The sequence below is a fragment of the Balaenoptera borealis genome (assembly GCF_965194805.1).
Source record: "Balaenoptera borealis genome assembly, contig: HAP1_SCAFFOLD_2793, whole genome shotgun sequence".
Classification (NCBI taxonomy): domain Eukaryota; kingdom Metazoa; phylum Chordata; class Mammalia; order Artiodactyla; family Balaenopteridae; genus Balaenoptera; species Balaenoptera borealis.
Genome location: NW_028121613.1, coordinates 1 through 19,214, shown reverse-complemented (window position 1 = coordinate 19,214; position 19,214 = coordinate 1). Strand labels below are relative to the sequence as shown.

The following is a 19,214-nucleotide window of genomic DNA, read 5'->3' as shown; positions in this document are numbered from 1 at the left end:
TTTTAAAATACTTTCCCTTCATTCAACATTGATTAGTCCCTCCTACATGCCAGGCACCCGTGTGTGAAAAATAGTCCTGCCCTCAGTGACCTCAGGCACGGTGAGAAAACAAAGGCTTAGAGAGCCCAATAGTCTGAGGTCACACTGCTGCAAAGTACTTAAACCTGAAATTCAAACCTAGATCTATTAACCCCAAGTAGATGCTGGGGTAAAGAGCTTGGTTTTCTTCCCAGAAACATGAGAGCCATTGAATGTTGTGAAGTTAAGGAGTCACTATCAGGTGGTTTGTAGTGAGGTCACGCTTGAGAATAAGTAGGACTGATGGAAGCAACAAAACCCATTAAGAGACTTTATATTCATCTAAGAGAGGAGTGAGGGTTCAAACTAAAGGCAGTGGCAGAGATTGGAGTGGAGGGAAAGGATCTGAGGTCATTTGGGAGGTAGACTAGAAGTGCTCAGTGACTAGATATGGAGCGGGAAGGGGAAAAGAGAAGCAAAAATGGCTGCTAGGGTTCTGGCTTAGGGAACTATGTAGAGTGTGGTTACTTTTTCTTAGATAGTGCAGGAAAAGGAAGAGGTTTGGGAAGGAAGATCATTTTGGGTTCTGTTAAGCGGAACATGGAAATAGAGCTCTCTGGTTGAAAGTAAGCCTCTGCAGGCTAAGTCCATTTTGTGATATCCCAACTTATGTTTTCAAAAATAACACATTAAATCAATTTAAAAATGTGATTGGGGAAATTCCCTAATGTTGACAGCTAAGAATATCACATTTTTCATGGAGCAACTTGGAATCTATGGTTCTAGTAAATGAGGCATCCTATGTAAAATAAAACTGGTAAATGAGAGCTCTACCCACCACCAGAGCCTCCCATCAAGCCTCTTAGATAGCCTCAACCACCAGAGGGCAGACAGCAGAAGCAAGAAAAACGACAATCCTGCAGCCTGTGGACCAAGAAACACAGTTAGAGAAAGATAGACAAGATGAAAAGGCAGAGGGCTATGTACCAGATGAAGGAACAAGAAAAAAACCCAGAAAAACAACTAAATGAAATGGAGATAGGCAACCTTCCAGAGAAAGAATTCAGAATAATGATAGTGAAGATGATCCAGGACCTCGGAATAAGAATGGAGGCAAAGATTGAGAAGATGCAAGAAATGATTAACCAAGACCTAGAAGGATTAAAGAACAAACAAACAGAGATGACCAATACAATAACTGAAATGAAAACTACACTAGAAGGAATCAATAGCAGAATAACTGAGGCAGAAGAACGGATAAGTGACCTGGAAGACAGAATGGTGGAATTCACTGCTGTGGAACAGACTAAAGAAAAAAGAATGAAAAGAAATGAAGACAGCCTAAGAGACCTCTGGGACAACATTAAACGCAACAACATTCGCATTATAGGGGTCCCAGAAGGAGAAGAGAGAGAGAAAGGACCAGAGAAAATATTTGAAGAGATTATAGTCGAACACTTCCCTAACATGGGACAGGAAATAGCCACCCAAGTCCAGGAAGCGCAGAGAGTCCCATACAGGATAAACCCAAGGAGAAACACGCCGAGACACATAGTAATCAAAGTGGCAAAAATTAAAGACAAAGAAAAATTATTGAAAGCAGCAAGGGAAAAACGACAAATAACATACAAGGGAACTCCCATAAGGTTAACAGCTGATTTCTCAGCAGAAACTCTGCAAGCCAGAAGGGAGTGGCATGATATACTTAAAGTGATGAAAGGGAAGAACCTACAACCAAGATTACTCTACCCGGCAAGGATCTCATTTAGATTGGATGGAGAAAGCAAAAGCTTTAGAGACAAGCAAAAGCTAAGAGAATTCAGCACCACCAAACCAGCTCTACAACAAATGCTAAAGGAACTTCTCTAAGTGGGAAACACAAGAGAAGAAAAGGACCTACAAAAACAAACCCAAAACAATTAGGAAAATGGTCATAGGAACATACATATCGATAATTACCTTAAACGTGAATGGATTAAATGCCCCAACCAAAAGACATAGACTGGCTGAATGGATACAAAAACAAGACCCATATATATGCTGTCTACAAGAGACCCACTTTAGACCTAGGGACACATACAGACTGAAAGTGAGGGGATGGAAAAAGATATTCCATGCAAATGGAAATCAAAAGAAAGCTGGAGTAGCTATACTCATATCAGATAAAATAGACTTTAAAATAAAGAATGTTACAAGAGACAAGGAAGGACACTACATAATGATCAAGGGATCAATCCAAGAAAAAGATATAACAATTATAAATATACGTGCACCCAACATACAAGCACCTCAATACATAAGGCAACTGCTAATAGCTATAAAAGAGGAAATCGACAGTGACACAATAATAGTGGGAGACTTTAACACCTCACTTACACCCATGGACAGATCATCCAGACAGAAAATTAATAAGGAAACACAAGCTTTAAATGACACAATAGACCAGAGAGATTTAATTGATATTTATAGGACATTCCATCCACAAACAGCAGATTACACTTTCTTCTCAAGTGCACATGGAACATTCTCCAGGATAGATCCCATCTTGGGTCACAAATCAAGCCTTGGTAAATTTAAGAAAACTGAAATCATATCAAGCATCTTTTCCGACCACAGCGCTGTAAGATTAGAAATCAATTACAGGGAAAGAAAACGTAAAAAACACAAACACATGGAGGCTAAACAATACGTTACTAAATCTCTTCACCAAGAGATCAGTGAAGAAATCAAAGAGGAAATTAAAAAATACCTAGAGACAAATGACAATGAAAACACGATGATCCAAAACCTATGGGATGCAGCAAAAGCAGTTCTAAGAGGGAAATTAATAGCAATACAAGCCTACCTCAAGAAACAAGAAAAATCTCAAATAACCAAGCTAACCTTACACCTAAAGGAACTAGAGAAAGAAGAACAAACAAACCCAAAGTTAGTAGAAGGAAAGAAATCATAAAGATCAGAGCAGAAAGAAATGAAATAGACACAAAGAAAATAATAGCAAAGATCAATAAAACTAAAAGCTGGTTCTTTGAGAAGATAAACAAAATTGATAAACCTTTAGCCAGACTCATCAAGAAAAAGAGGGAGAGGACTCAAATCAATGAAATTAGAGATGTAAAGGAGAAGTTACAACGGACACCGCAGAAGTACAAAGTATCATGAGAGACCACTACAAGCAACTCTATGCCAATAAAACGGACAACCTGGAGGAAATGGACAAATTCTTAGGTATAACCTTCCAAGAGTGAACCAGGAAGAAATAGAGAATATGAAGAGACCAATCACAAGTAATGAAATTGAAATGGTGATTAAAAATCTTCCAACAAACAAAAGTCCAGGACCAGATGGCTTCACAGGTGAATTCTATCAAACGTTTAGAGAAGAGCTAATACCCATCCTTCTCAAACTCTTCCAAAAAATTGCAGAGGAAGGAACACTCCCAAACTCGTTCTATGAGGCCACCATCACCCTGATACCAAAACCAGACAGAGATACCTCAAAAAAAGAAAATTACAGACCAATATCACTGATGAATATAGATGCAAAAATCCTCAACAAAATACTAGCAAACAGAATCCAACAACACATGAAAACGATCATACACCATGATCAAGTGGGATCTATCCCAGGGATGCAAGGATTCTTCAATATACGCAAATCAATCAATGTGATACACCATATTAAGAAACTGAAGAAGAAAAACCATATAATCATCTCAATAGATGCAGAAAAAGCTTTTGACAAAATTCAACACCCATTTATGATAAAAACTCTCCAGAAAGTGGGCATAGAGGGAACCTACCTCAACATAATAAAGGCCATATACGACAAACCCAAAGCAAAACATCATTCTCAATGGTGAAAAACTGAAAGCATTTCCTCTAAGACCAGGAACAAGACAAGGATGTCCACTCTCACCACTATTATTCAACACAATTTTGGAAGTCCTAGCCACAGCAGTCAGAGAAGAAAAATAACAGGAATCCAAATTGGAAAAGAAGAAATAAAACTTATTGTTTTTAGATGACATGACACTATACATAGAGAATCCTAAAGATGCCACCAGAAAACTACTAGAGCTAATCAATGAATTTGGTAAAGTTGCAGGATACAAAATTAATGCACAGAAATCTCTTGCATTCCTATACACTAACAATGAAAGATCAGAAAGAGAAATTAAGGAAACAATCCCATTCACCATTGCAACAAAAAGAGTAAAATACCTAGGAATAAACCTACCTAGGGAGACAAAAGACCTGTACTCACAAAACTATAAGACACTGATGAAAGAAATCAAAGATGACACAAACAGATGGAGAGATATACCATGTTCTTGGATTGGAAGAATCAATATTGTGAAAATGACTATACTACCCAAAGCAATCTACAGATTCCGTGCAATCCCTATCAAAATACCAGTGGCATTATTTACAGAACTAGAACAAAAAACCTGAAAACTTGTAGGAGACACAAAAGACCCCAAATAGCCAAAGCAGTCTTGAGGGAAAAAAACAGAGCTGGAGGAATCAGACTCCCTTACTTCAGACTATACTACAAAGCTACAGTAATCAAGACAATATGGTACTGGCACAAAACCAGAAATATAGATCAATGGAACAGGATAGAAAGCCCAGAGATAAACCCACACACCTATGGTCAACTAATCTATGACAAAGGAGGCAAGGATATAAAATGGAGAAAAGACAGTCTCTTCAATAAGTGGTGCTGGGAAAACTGGACAGCTACTTGTAAAAGAATGAAATTAGAACACTCCCTAACACCATACACAAAAATAAACTCAAAATGGATTAGAGACCTAAATGTAAGACCGGACACTATAAAACTCTTAGAGGAGACATAGGAAGAACACTCTTTGACATAAATCACAGCAAGATCTTTTTTGGTCCACCTCCTAGAGTAATGGAAATAAAAACAAAAATAAACAAATAGGACCTAATGAAACTTAAAAGTTTTGCACAGCAAAGGAAACTACAAACAAGACGAAAAGACAACCCTCAGAATGGGAGAAAATATTTACAAACGAATCAACGGACACATGATTAATCTCCAAAATATATAAACAGCTCATGCAGCTCAATATTAAAAAAAAACAAACAACCCAATCAAAAAATGGGCAGAAGACCTAAATAGACATTTCTCCAAAGAAGACATACAGATGGCCAAGAAGCACATGAAAAGCTGCTCAACATCACTAATTATTAGAGACATGCAATCAAAACTACATTGAGGTATCACCTTACGCCGGTCAGAATGGGCATCATCAGAAAATCTACAAACAACAAATGCTGGAGAGGGTGTGGAGGAGAGAGAACTCTCTTGCACTCTTGGTGGAATGTAAATTGATACAGCCGCTTTATCAGTGGAGGTTCCTAAAAAAACTAAAAATAGAATTCACACATGACCCAGCAATCCCACTACTGTTAAAAAAATATCAAAGACACATGCACCCCCAATATGTTCACTGCAGCACTATTACAATAGGCAGGATATGGAAGTACATAATATACACCATAATCAGCAGACAAATGGATAAAGAAGATGTGGTACTATAAACAATAGAATATTACTCAACCATAAAAGGAAAAAACGCATATATGTGGAACCTCGAAAAACCAGTTTGCAGGGCAGAAATAGAGATACAAGTGTAGAGAACAAGGGGGGAAGAGTGGTGGTGGGGTGTTCTGGTGGGATGAATTGGGAGACTGGGAGTGACATGTATACACTAATATGTATAAAATGGATAACTAAGAAGAACCTGCTGTATAAAAAAATAAATAAAATAAAATACAAAAATTAAAAAAAAAAAATAGAGAAGTCACCCTGCTCCTTGTGTGTATCCTGCCTTGTGGCTGAAGCCCCTGGCACCATGGGGCAGAGCATGCCTGGACCATGTCGAATTGCTGAGAGCTCTTGGGGCTGGCAGGGACATATGACAGGGGCAGGGACTGGGGTGCTGGGGCAGCTGGGACCAGGAGTTCCGGAGATTTCAGGAGTTGCAGGAGTGAGCTCAGCCAGCTCCCCACAAAGAGGAGCCTTGGTCCCAGGCAAGGGAGAGAAGGTACGAAATCAGGCTCAGACCTGCAGTCATTTCTTGAAGTTTGCAGCTCATGGCTCACCATCACCTCTCTCTCCATCAGTACCCCTGACCTGTCTTGAGGGTTTCCGTTTCTGCACAGATGATATTTCCAACAAACTGGCCTTGAAGTTCTCATGCCTCACTTCCAAAGATCTTGAACTCTATGCCACACACACCCAAGGTCATACACTAGGCCCATGCTGGCCACTATAGGAACCACTAGCCATGTGTGCTATTTAAATCTTAGTTAATTAAAATGAAATAAAATTTAAAACTCAGTTCCTCAGTCCCACGGCCCACATTTCAGGGACTCGATAGTCACATGTGGCTAGTGGCTACCATACTGGATCACGCAGAGAGCATGCTTACCACCGCAGAAAGGTGTATTGGACGGTGCTGCCCTAGACCCTGTCACTAACAGAAACTGCCCCCTTTCTATTACCAGTGTCCAGCACCCCCCTAGAGACTCCCACCTCCTCCTTGTATAGACTCTGACTCTAATGCAGCCTTCAACCACAATGGGATTTTCAATCTCTGTCCAGGGACACCTCAGAGATACTGAGGGGTCGGTTCCAGACCACCGCAAGAAAGCGAATATCACGTGAAGTTTTTGGTTTCCACTGCATATAAAAGTTATGTTTATACTATACTGTAGTCTACTAAATGTGCAATAGCCTTTTGTTTAAAAAGACAAGGAGTATACCTTAATTTAAAAATACTTTATTGCTAAAAATGTGAACCAATATCTGCCAATGCTAGGTTGCTACAAACCTTCAACTTGTAAAAAACGCAGTATCTGCAAAGTACGATAAAATGAGGTCTGCCCATATTAGTTTCCTGAGGCTGCTGTAACCAACTACCACAAACTGTGTTGATTCTCTCATGGTCCCTCACAGTTCTGGAGGTCAGAAGTCCAAAATCAAGGTGTAGGCAGGGCCAGGCTCTCTCTGAAAGCTCTAGGGGAGGATCCTTCCTTGCCTCTTTCTAGCACCATTGTCTAGGGGTTGCCAACAATCCTTGGCTTGTGGCTGCATGACTCCAATCTGTCTCTGGCTCCACCACTGCCACCCTAGTCACCATCACCTCTATGGAAAATGTACGGCAGTTCCTGAGAAAATTAAAAATAGAAAACCATATGATCCAGCAATCCCATTTCTGGATATATATCCAAAGAAATGGAAAGCGGGGTCTTGAAGAGATATTTGCACCCCCGTGTTCACAGCAGCATTGATCACAATTGCCAAGAGGCGGAAGCAACCCAAGTGTCCGTCAACGGATGAATGGATGATCACCATGTGGTATATACACACAATAGAATATCATTCAGCCTTACACAGCAAGTTCTGACAGACAGGTGAACCTTGGGAACCTTATGCTAAGTACAATAAACTAGTCACAAAAAGACAAACACTGTATGATACCACCTCCGTGGAATTTAGATTAGATTAGTCAAATTTATAGAGCCAGAAGGAACTGTGGTTGCCAGGAGCTGGGGGCAGGAGGATATGGGTAGTTAATGTTTAATGTGTACAGAGTTTCACTTTGGGCAGATGAAGAGAGTTCTGGAGGTTGGCTGCATGGTAATGCGAAGACAGTCAACACTACTGAACTGCACGCTGACAAATGGTTACCTTGGTAAATTTAATGCTGTGTCTATTCTATGGGCCCCCCCCCAAAATAAAACAAAAAGCCTGTGTCTTTTGCTGCCCTGGCCCCAGGCTAGCCCCACCCTTACACGTGACACTGCTCTGCGAGGGTGTGTCCTGGGTGGACTTTAACAACCAGGCCCTGGGGCATCACGGGAGGAGCGAAAATGGAGAAATGGTACTCACCCGCCTTGGGTGCTATGGGGCCAAAAGGTCGGGCACGGCCAGTGGACTTAACCGGCAAGGAGCCGTGCCTGCGCCTGCGCCTGCGCCTGCCGGCTGCCCTGGAGCCTGAGCAGCGCCTCCGTCCCTCCTAACAGAATATGACCTGGCTCTGGGAAAGCCCTGAGAGGGACCTCATCCTACCCTGTGCTTCAAAGCAAACCATTCAAGGCCCAGAGAGGGCAAGTGACTGGTTCTGGGTCACTCAGCAAGTCAGAGGCAGAGCCAAGTCCTGAAGTGTGGCTCCTCTGATTCTAGAGCGTCATTTATTTCATCTCTCATGTATACTGTGCCCTTTTTCTGACAATGTGAGTGTCAGAGCGATTCTATCAGGAACGTGGGCCTGACACTGACAACTCAGAAGGCTGAACTAAGCAGTGGGGAGTTGGGTGAGGGCCCGTGGATTGATGCTCAGGGATCAGTTACCTGCTTTATGGGAGAAATTGCTGCCTCCATCCTTGGGTGGGTCTCTGGGGGTCAGAGCCAGATCCATCTGGCCCCTGGGGTGGCCCCTGTGGTGGCTTCCCAGGAGAACCATCAGAGGCCTGGTCGGATGACTGGGAAGGTTCATCCTCCTCTGGAAAAACAAAAAAAAGAGGTGGGGGAGCTCCCAGTGGGGTGGGCAGCTGAGGGACCAGAGGCCCCACACGGCGCCCTCCACCATCTCCCGAAACTCCCAAGAACTCTGATGTTGGGAGGGGACCTCAATGGCAGCTGTGCTAAGAGGTGACAAAGATGCTTGGAGGTGAACCCAAGGAGAAGACAGAGAGAGGGAGACCCAGCACCAACGCGGAGCTGGCAGGTTCCAGACTTCACAGAGCAGGAGTGTGAGGCCCAGGAGATTAGAGACCTGATGGGGCACAGTGCACCTGGTGGCAGCTCCAGGCCAGAACCCAGACCCCCTCCGCCCTCGTTCAGGTACCCCAAGCCCTGGGCCACCCCGCCCTCTGGAGCTTCCCTAGGGCACTCACCATCAGAGGGGGATTCCGGCCGGAAGGGGTCAGTGGCATCTCCTCCCCCGCTCTCTATGGCTTTAGCTGACATCTTGGAGGCAGTGTGGGAACACTAGGTGCAGAGCCAAGTACACCACTATCTTTCTGAGAAACAGAGTGTGAAAATCAGAAGTGCTCTGCCTGATTTATGATGGACTGGCGGGGGGAGGGCAGGGGCACCTCTCTGTTGCCCCAGACTTGTCCCCTGTCCTACAGGAGCCTGCGGGCACTGCCAGCCTGCCCCCCAAATCTGCACAGACCACAGCTTTTAAAGTTAATAATGACTTTGCTTGGCTCCCTGATCTCCAGAATCCTGTTCACCTCTAATAATCCATCTTGCCCCGCCCACTGCCCACCCAGCCTAAGTCTTAGGGCTTCAGAGTGACCTGGGTTGATACAAGACTGGAGGTTCCCAAAGTCTCCTGGTAAAGGTGGGCTCAAGCCCCTTCCCAGCACACTCACCCCTGGTCACAGTGACAGCAGCCCTGGATGGAAGCAGAGAGGGATACAGTGAGTGGAGTCCTGTTGCTCTCTCCCCTCCCCCACCTCCTACGGCCCTGCCTACCCTGCGAGGTCACTGTCTGGGAAGGAAGAGCAGTGTCAGAAGTTCTGCAGGTAGTGAGGCTGCCGAGGACGCCAGCTGGGTGTTAACGTCCCCTACTGTGACTGTGTTCCTGTCAGCTTCCCCTTTCATGGCCGTTAGCATTTGCCTTATGTATTGAGTTGCCCCTATGTTGGGGGCAGAAATATTTACAATTGTTATATCTTCGTCTAGGACTGATCCCTCGGTCATTATGTAGTGTTCTTCTTTGTCTCTTGGAAGAGTCTTTATTTTAAAGTCTATTTTGTCTGATATGAGAATTGCTACTCCAGCTTTCTTCTGCTTTCCATTTGCATGGCAATCTTTTTCCATCGCCTCCATGCTGGATGACGTCTAAGCCCAAAAGTCCAAGGAGGAAGTGAGTCTATCTCTTCCCAGGCTTGGTGCCAGGTAGAACTCACCTTTGCACGCTAATGCAAGGGTGAGGCCCGCGTGGTGAGTCTTCCGCGGGAGCGTTATTTCCCCTTTCAAAATCCCTTCTTGGATATGTGACAAATCCATAGTCCTCCTTTTTATAAAACTCGACTGCAATTCTTGTGAACTTTATTTTATATGAGATCGTCCTTCCCCTGCCTGCCATGATTTACAAATTCATAGCACAAAACATTTTACCTTGGCTGACAAATGGCACAGAGCCCTAATCTCACATCTGTAATAACCAAGGCGGCAGTATGGGTTGCTGGTTAACAGCATGATCTCTGACCAGTGCCTGGGTTGGAATCCTTAGTTGTGACCTTTGGCAAGTGAATTACCCTTGATGTGCCTTAGTTTGGACGCACATAGGCACTCACAAAATAGGTGCTATTATTACATTTACTTCTTTCTGTTCCTTACCCCTGGTGGAATAAGTCTCATGAAAAGTGTAGATTTGTCTGTCATCTTCCCCTGGGTCAGGAGCTCAGTAAATTTTTTTTTTTTAAGATTTTTTTTGATGTGGACCATTTTTAAAGTCTTTAATGAATTTATTACAATATTTCTTCTGTTTTATGTTTTGGTTTTCTGACCGTGAGGCATGTGGGATCTTATCTCCCCGACCAGGGATCGAACCTGCACTCCCTGCATTGGAAGGCGAAGTCCTATCCACTGGACCGCCAGGGAAGTCCCAGTAAATGTGTTTTGAATGAAAGAATGAATAAGGAGAAAAAAGGGGAAAGTGAGAATCTCAGTGTGAAGCTGGGGGGAAAAGGAGGGGCAGGAAATGGAAGAAGGGGCAGAATCAGGGGTGGAAGAGGCCTCTGCTTGGAATATGCTTGAATGTCCTGGGAAATGAGGCTTTGTCCCTTGTGCAATACAAGGACATGAGGGACCAGACCTAGGACCTGTCTGTCCCCCACCCCCACCCCTGCTTAGCTTTAGGACAACAGCCCCAAACAGCTCAGCAAAAACTGCTCCAGTTTCCCCTGGGATACTGGGTGACACTGTCCATGGGACACAGAGGGGAGAGGTTTTCACAGCAAGGTTGCAGGAGCCCCTCCTCCACGTCACTTGGTATCCAATCTACTTTCCTGGCAGAATTCAGGGCATGAGGGACATCCCCCTCCTGGAGAAACAGGCCTATTGGTTTCTCTGAATTTCCTGTCACTAGAAGACAGCTAGAAAGACAACCTATGGAACAGTAGAGATTGGTACCATCAGACCACATGTGACATTAAAAACACCACAAACAAGGGTAAGAGACATGGAATCTACTGAGGGGAAAAAAAAAAAAAAAACCCAATACCCTTTGCATCACTAGAATCCCCAATGTAAAGAGAGTTCTTATGAAACAGTTTTTCAAAAGAACTGTCTTTAAAAAGGAACTCAGATTAGAAGAGGTGGTTCCTAAAAAAAGAATTATACACGGCCAATAAATATTTGAAAACGTGTTCAATCTTGCTAATACTAAAAATCATTTTTAAGAGATAACTTTGTGCGTGTGCGTGTGTGTGTGTGTGTGTGTGTGTGTATGTGTTCCATGCATCTATTAGTCAGGGTTTGGCTGCAGATAACAGAAGTCACTCTAGGTAACTTAAGCAGAACAGGTTTTTTGGGTTGTTTTGGTCGTGCAGCGGTCTCCATGGGTCACCGACCATGGGACCGGCCTCTGTCTCGGCGGCCTGAGGAGCCTGAGGGCCCTTGGGGTTCTGGGAGCCTGGGTCCCTCAGTGATGACAGCTGGGCAGCGTTTGGGGACCTGGCCCTGCGGTCGCCAGCAGCTGAGATCTGCCTCCTTAGCGGGGCCTGGGCACTGGCGGGAGGACCCTGACCGGCTGCTGGACTAAGGCTCCCGGGCAGGGTAACCTGTCTGCACAGGGAACCCCTCCTCTTAGGCAGTGCCTGGACCTCGAAGGGTGAAAGTTGTGCCTTGGGACCTTGCCCTTCCTTGTCAGAACAGAGAATAACATTTGTTTGGTGGAGGCTAACAGGAACATGGTAATCTGACTGTGACCTGACCTCAAGAACAAGGGATGTGACACCAGCAAGTTTGCAACCACTAACCACGCCCCTCCCTCACCTTTCCTATAAAAGGGCTTTGCTGAAAGCTTGGGGAGTTCTGGGTTTTTAAGGCATGAGCCACCCGTCTCCTTGAAGGGCCCTGCAATATACCTTTCTCTGCTCCAAACTGACGTTTTGGTATTGTTTGGCCTCACTGTTTGTCAGGCACACAGACTTGCCTTCCGTAACATGACCTCTTCCTTGGGTTTGATAATTTGCCAAAAGGCTCACAGATCTCACGAAAGCACTTTACTCACCACTACTGATTTATTACAAAGGATATTAAAGGATACAAATGAACAGCCAGATGGAAAAGTACCTATGAGGAAGTCCGGAGCACAGGAAGTGCAGTCCCCGTAGACTTCAGGCACCAGTTGGGCACAGACTATGCCACCCAGACTCTTGGGGACACACTGGCAAGTTCCTCCAAGAAATGAGTTAAGCTGTGTCCCATGGTGGCTCCAGGGTGGTCGGGAGGCTCACTCGACCTAAGCTTGGTGAATTCCCCCATTGTCCTTTAGGACTTCCCAAAGTCACCGGACATAGAGACAGTGCGTGGGAAAGGTTTCCCAGATGGTCTGGTGATCCCCACATCGAAAAAAAGATTAACTACCGTGAAGCTGATTTCTCTGCATATAACAAAGGACCCAGTTTAGCTTGATTATTGCAGGCAGCCCGACCTTCCCCAACCATCAGTGAGCAACAGGCGAGGCATGAAAACCTGCGGAAAACAACACCTCCAATACAGGCTGGTTGAGTTGTAAATTAAATGCTAAAACGTTTGCGAGGCTCCAGGCACACAGCCAGTACGTAAACAGCCACTGCGCTAAAACCAAAGCAAGAATACAAGAACTTACGTTCCCACACATGAGCTAGAACAGAGCCCCTTCAGAGGAGGTACGGCGGGCTCCACCTGCTCCTGCTCCCTAAGCCCGAGAGGAGAACCTACCCGCGCAGCCCATTGCACCAACCGTTCGCGCTCTCGGTACCTGGACTGCGAAAGCCGCCCCGCGCAGCGAATTAACGGCGGGGTCTAGAATGGGGGCGGGACTTCCTTCCCAACGCGCAGGCGTGCGTGAGCGCAAGCCCCTCCCCGGAACTGCGGTGGACGCTGCCGAGGAGGGCTGGTGCAGCAGTGTCTGAGGCGGTTGGTCGGCGCCCCTACACGGTGAGTACCGAGGCCGTAGCGGGGCCGAGCCCGGAGCCGGCACCCGAGAGGAGCTGGAGGCGGCCTCCCAGCGCGTGGCTCTCCAGGCCGTTGTGTTCTCGGGACCAGAGAGGGCGGCCGCCGGCCTCGTCAAGCGGCCTGGCCGACCCTGCGCCGGGGGCCCCTCGGTTTCTCTGCTTCGTGAGCCGGTTCGTGCCTGACGCGAGGCGCCAGCGCCGGGCTCCTGGCCGGGCGCCAGGAGGAGCGACCCCCCCCCCCACCCCCGCTTGCTCTGCGGGTCGCAGTCCGCGTCCTCGCCCCCATGTGCCTCCCCTCTTACCCCCGTCGTTGATCCGGGTTGCTTGTGATCGCGGCGTAGCCCGTGCTGGGGGTGAACCTTCGTTGCGCTCTGGGTTGCTTTGCCGGCGGGGCGCCATGCTGAGCGGTTCTGGACGTGCGTCACCTTTTTGTCTTCGCGTGACGATCCAAGGAGACACACACCGTCATCATCCCCGTTTTCCAGACGAGGAACTGAGGCTCACAGTGATTAATACGTGCACCGCAGACCCAGAGCTGGCCAGTGACGGGTCCAGATTTGAACCAAGGTTTCCCTTTGTCTTTCCACAGGATCTATTTTTCTCGGCCTTTCTGAAAGGGGAGAACGTGGCTCGAGTTCCAGTCTGACGACTTGTGCATAGATCACTTGTTTTTAAATCACTTAAAAGGTAATGAAAAAGCTGGTTGGGTTTTAAGCCATTTGGCAAAGGCCAGAGTGGTGGCAAAGGCATCTGCCCTCTTGGGGCAAGGCTTGAGAAGGAAGAAGGCTCTGTGCACTCTTAATAAAGCTGTCCCCCTCACCCACCCTCCAGCGACCCCCTCAGATTCTTATTCAGCCTTCAAAATGGCTTGGGAGTGGCAGGCTTCACCCACCATGCTTTAGAGAATGTTATTTATTGCAGAGAACATTTTGTGACCTAGCTAGTAAACCCCTCCCCCCTTTTAAAAATATGAGAACGTTGAGGTTCAGAGAGGATTAAGCAGGAGCTGCCAAGGGCACACGAGCGGTCGGCATTGGATCTGGAATCCAGACCAGATCTCGCTCATGTGTCTTTGCCACACCTCCTGTGTCCCCTCTGTTGCAGGCCAAGCTGCCCGCTCTGCGGGTACAGTTCTTTCCTTCTTTGATCTTCTCTAGCAGGCAGCATCAGCGTTAGAGCCATCTTTGTGTCTTCACTTCTTTGCAGGGCCTGATACTCTGTAGGCTGCTTAGAAACTATCTGTTGCCTCAGAATCCTGTGCTTCTCAGTTGCCAATCTAATGGAACATTTCTCTCCTTTTCAGCAACCATGAAGCTAAAAGAGAAAAAATCGAGGCCAGAGCCCCCAAACTATGGCAGAATTCAGAGGAAGGGCATCAAAGTTGTGGGAAAATGGAAGCAGGTGAAGATTGACCCAAATATGTTTGCAAACGGACAGATGGATGACTTGGTGTGCTTTGAGGAACTGACGGATTATCAGTTGGTCTCCTCTGGGGAGAGTTCCTCCAGTCTCTTCTCAAAGGAGGAGCCCAAGAAGAGAAAGTCACAAGCTGTTTCAGAAGGAGAGGAGGAAGGAGAGTCTACCTCCTCAAAGAAAAAGATGAAGTTGAAGAAGAGTAGAGATGTGGAAACTGAAGGAACCAGTGCCCAGAAAGTGTTTGAGGGCAAAGATACTGAGCCAGGGCCCCAGGGAGATGGCACAGTTTGTCCTGATCCAGAGGTAGGGGAGATGGCATCAGAAAGCCCGGCCCAGACGGTTCCAAAAAAGAAGAACAAGAAAGGGAAAAAAAAATCAGAGCCTCCTCAGGGTACTACTCCGAGGTGCCCAAAAGAGCAAAGACGTGGATGCCTGAAATGCGTGATCACAAGGCAGATGTGTCAGCTTGGAAGGATCTGTTTGTACCCAAGCCAGTTCTCCGAGCGCTCAGCTTCCTAGGCTTCTCTGCGCCCACACCAGTCCAAGCTCTGACCTTGGCACCTGCCATTCGTGACAAACTGGACATCCTTGGGGCTGCTGAGACAGGTAAGGGCATCCTTATCTGGCCAGGGCAAGATTGCTTCTGGATTGAGCTGTGGCTGCTAACAGGCTGGTTGGCTGGGAGACGGGAATGTTGGGGGCACGACCACAAAAGCACTGTTGAGTGAAGGTTTTCAGAGGTCGGCTAGCTCTGGGTTGAAAGAGGCCACTTCCTGATTGGTGCCCTAGGCAGGTCACTTTATTTCTCTGCGCCCTGTAGACCCTATTATAAAATGGAGATGGACAACTACAGTACCTGCTTCTTTTGCTATGTGGGTTAAATGTAAGTGCCTACTAAATTTATACATTTACACAATAGTAAACTAGTAACAAAGAACAATAGTAAACTAAAATTTACACAGTGCATTGTAAGTGATCTGTAAATGGTAGTTTTTTTCCAGGTCTTGAGCCTTTTCTGAATGGCTCAGAGGTAAAGTAGGGCTAAGATCAGCCCTCTGGAGAGGTAGATCTTCATTAGTATAAGGAAGAAGTGTCTCATTCGCAAGAGTTGTCTAAAGATAAAAAGGGCTGCGTTGGGAGTTGGTGGGTTTATTGGCATTGGAAGGATTTGCGTTTGTGATAACCTTTGGGTGGATTTGGTAGGCAGATTTGGGCAGGAGGTGCCTGTTGGGACTAGGCATTGTTTGAAGATCCCTCATTCCTTGGGCCATCTAAGACTTTGTGAAGCCAGGACAGGTTGACTCACCCTGGGGAGACTCAACTACTGATGGGGGAAAGAGCAATACAAGCCTGGAACTATTAGTCTAACTTGACCAGCAATAACCAGTAGAAATATATATGTAATGTGAGCCACATATGTAACTTAAAATTTCCTAGGAGCCATATTAAAAAAGGTTTTTAGAAAGTGAAAATTAATTTTAACAATATATTTAACCAACTACATAGCATATTTCAGTACGCAATGAATGTAAAATTATTGAGATATTTTACATTCTTATTTTTATACTGTTTTCAGACTCTGATGTGTATTTTCAACTTGCCGCCCATCTCAGTTTAGAGTAACCACATTTTAAGTGCTTGACAGCTGTGTGTGGCTAGTGGCTACTATATTGTATGGCATAGAATTGTAACCAAAAGTGGGGTCCAGCTGCTCGCTGCTCAAAAGCCAATAAAGAGGCCAGGGTGGTGGAAAGGAAAGTTTGCTTTATTTTGGATGCCAGCAGTGGGGGCGGGGTTGGGGGGTGGGGTGGGGGGTGCTCCTGTCTGAAGGCCGACCCCCGCCCCCATCCAGTGGACAAGAGCTTTTATAGATGGAGGGGAGGGGGCCGCATGCAGAAACAGCAGAGTCAGCTGTTGACAGTCATCTTGAAATTGGTCATTGGTGGTCTGACCAGCATCGTCTTCATTGTTTTAAGTACAATTAATCTTCAGTTCCCAGGGTCGGTTTGTTTCCATTTTCTTGAGGCCAGTTCTCGGAATGGCAGGTTATGTCATGGCTACAGTCTGGTCATCATGTAGTTAACTTTTTCCCCCTGGTGGGCGTTTTATCTGTAGATACACAGAAGGTATCTACAAGACAGCTCACAGGATATGGCACAGAATATTATCTATAGCCCTTGAGAAGGAACTAAAGGTCCTTAGCTATGCTTATTGACTAAACTTTTATCATTTGGTTTTGTTGGACTGCTTTCCTTTGCTTCTGCATTTTCTCACTTCTCTGATTAAACTTATTCTTTGGCTGAAGTTTTTCCACAGACAAAGGCAGGCAGAGGACATGGGAGGTGAGGACCATAGGGTCCTGCTCCATTTCAGAGCTAGACCATGTAGACCAGCGGTCCCCAACCTTTTTGGCACCAGGGACCGGTTTTGTGGAAGACAGTTTTTCCACGGAAGGGGATGGGTGGTGGTTTCAGGATGATTCAAGTGCATTACATTTATTGTGCACTTTATTTCTATTATTGTTAGTTACATTGTAATATATAACGAAATAATCATACAGTTCACCATAATGTTGACGGGAGGCCAAGCTCAGGGAGTAATTTGAGCAATGGGGAGCGGCTGTAAATACAGATGAAGCTTCGCTAACTCACCGGCCGCTCACCTCCTGCTGTGCGGCCTGGTTCCTAACAGGCCACAGACCGCTACCGGTCCATGGCCTGGGGGTTGGGGACCCCTGATCTAGACACTCTGTGCCTTGGATTTCTGGAAGTGTGGTCAGGAAACTTGAGGTGAGGTCCTGTATAAGAGTCATAAAAATGGAAGGGGGAGAAAAACCCAGGAAAGGGGCATAGAGGTAATAGTAATACCTTAGAACATTTATTTAACATTTAAAATACGTCACGCCCTGTGTTACCTGCATGAACTCAGTTTCTCAAAACTACCCTGAGGTAGGTTCCGTTATTATTCCCATCTTACTGAAGAGGAAACTCGGCCTCATAGAGGGTAGACAGTGTCCCTAAAACTGCCCCACTGAAAAGCGGTAGTGCTTGAATAGTTCTAGACTAGGTCTCTGTGCTGTTAAGCATTCAGCTACACTACTTTGGTATGTGCAGAGAGGCCTGGAAGTCTGTTTCCGGAAGGCAGAGGAGAGATGTGAGCCACTGTGGCTCGAGAGTGACATTTGGATTTATACCACAGCTCCTATCAGGCTATTTCTATGGAATGCTGTGAATCCACAGGTCCAAGTCTCAAAGACTTTTGGGGCTGTGGGCAAACTGCTGCCAATGCAGATAATGAATATATCCATCACCCCCAAAAGATGTTTGGGCCCCTTAATAATCCCTCCTTCCCTACCTAGGCTCCCCTCCTTGTTCCTCCCCAGGTAACCTCTGATAGTCTTTCTATCGCTATCAATTAGTTTGCATTTTCCAGAATTTTAAAATGGAATCATACAATATGTATTTTGGGGAGGGAGAGTGTCTGCTCTTTAACTCAGCATACTTTGAGGTTCAGCCATGTTACTGCAAATACCAATGGTTCGTTTCTTTTTATGGATGAGTAGTATTCCACTGTATGGATAGAGTACAGTTTGTTTATCTGTCTATTGATGGATATAGTTCTGTTCTTCCTAGTTTTTGGCATTTACAAGTAAAACTATCATAAATATGGGTGTATCAGTCTTTGTATGGATATATGCTTTGATTCCTGTTGGGTAAATACCTAGGTGTGGAATGGCTAGGTCTTATGGTAAATGTAACTTTTTAGGAGTTTTCCAAAGTGATTGTACCATTTTACATAATCACCAGGTTATGAGAGTTCAGATTGCTCCATGTCCTTGCCAGTACTTGGTGTGGTCAGTCTTTAATTTGATTTAGACTTTAAAAATTTTCGTGATATTTCCTTGTGGCTTTCATTGGTATTTCCCTAGTGACTCGTTGAGCAGCGTCTTTTCCAGTGCCTAATTGTATCCATATTATCTTCTTTGGTGGTGTCTGTTTAGTTCTTTTGCCCATGTTTTAATTGGGTTGTGGTTTTCCTATTATTGAATTCATAATATATTCTAGATACACCTCCTTTATCAGATATGTGATGTGTTTTTTTTTCTCCCAGTCTGTGGCTTATTTCTTCATTCTCCTTACAGTGTCTTTCGAAGAGCAAGAGTTACTTATTTTGATGAAGTTTAAGTGATCACTTTTTCTTTTACAGATGTGCTTACCTAAGAATCCTTTGCCTAACACAAGATCACAAAGATTTTCTCCTATATTTTCTTCTAGAAGTGTTACTAGTTTTAGGTTCTGTGTTTCAGTCTGATCCTTCCTGTGTTAACTTTTATGGGGAGAAATACAGATCAAAGGTTTGGTTTTGTTTTGCATGTGGCTACCTAATTATTCCAGCACCGTTTGTTGAAAAACTACTCTTTCTCCACTGAATTGCCTTTGCATCTTTTTTGAAAATCAGTGACCATATAGGTGTGGGTCTATTTCTGGAGTCTTTTCTTTGCCATTGATCTATTTGTCTATCTTTACTGTTTTCCCAATACGTCACTATGTTGGATACAGTAGC

The 19,214-nt window shown here is 45.3% G+C and overlaps 3 long non-coding RNA genes across 9 annotated transcripts; 1 reads left to right on the top strand and 2 right to left on the bottom strand.

Moving 5' to 3' along the window:
• Positions 1-546: 546 nt before the first annotated feature.
• LOC309622436 lies at positions 547-5,386 on the bottom strand. The gene is made up of 2 exons (XR_014240863.1): positions 5,275-5,386; positions 547-4,930 (listed from the first exon to the last, which is right to left on the bottom strand). It is a non-coding gene; the product is annotated as an uncharacterized lncRNA (long non-coding RNA).
• Positions 5,387-6,819: 1,433 nt separating this feature from the next.
• Positions 6,820-13,783, bottom strand: LOC309622437. Of its 7 annotated transcripts, none has more exons than XR_014240865.1 (6): positions 13,040-13,147; positions 12,370-12,679; positions 9,438-9,460; positions 8,955-9,080; positions 8,410-8,560; positions 6,820-7,223 (listed from the first exon to the last, which is right to left on the bottom strand). It is a non-coding gene; the product is annotated as an uncharacterized lncRNA (long non-coding RNA). The 7 variants fall into 7 exon arrangements; XR_014240867.1 differs by having other exon boundaries at positions 13,022-13,101; XR_014240868.1 differs by having other exon boundaries at positions 13,000-13,079.
• Positions 13,082-15,014, top strand: LOC309622438. The gene is made up of 3 exons (XR_014240871.1): positions 13,082-13,218; positions 13,825-13,922; positions 14,539-15,014. It is a non-coding gene; the product is annotated as an uncharacterized lncRNA (long non-coding RNA).
• Positions 15,015-19,214: the final 4,200 nt, after the last annotated feature.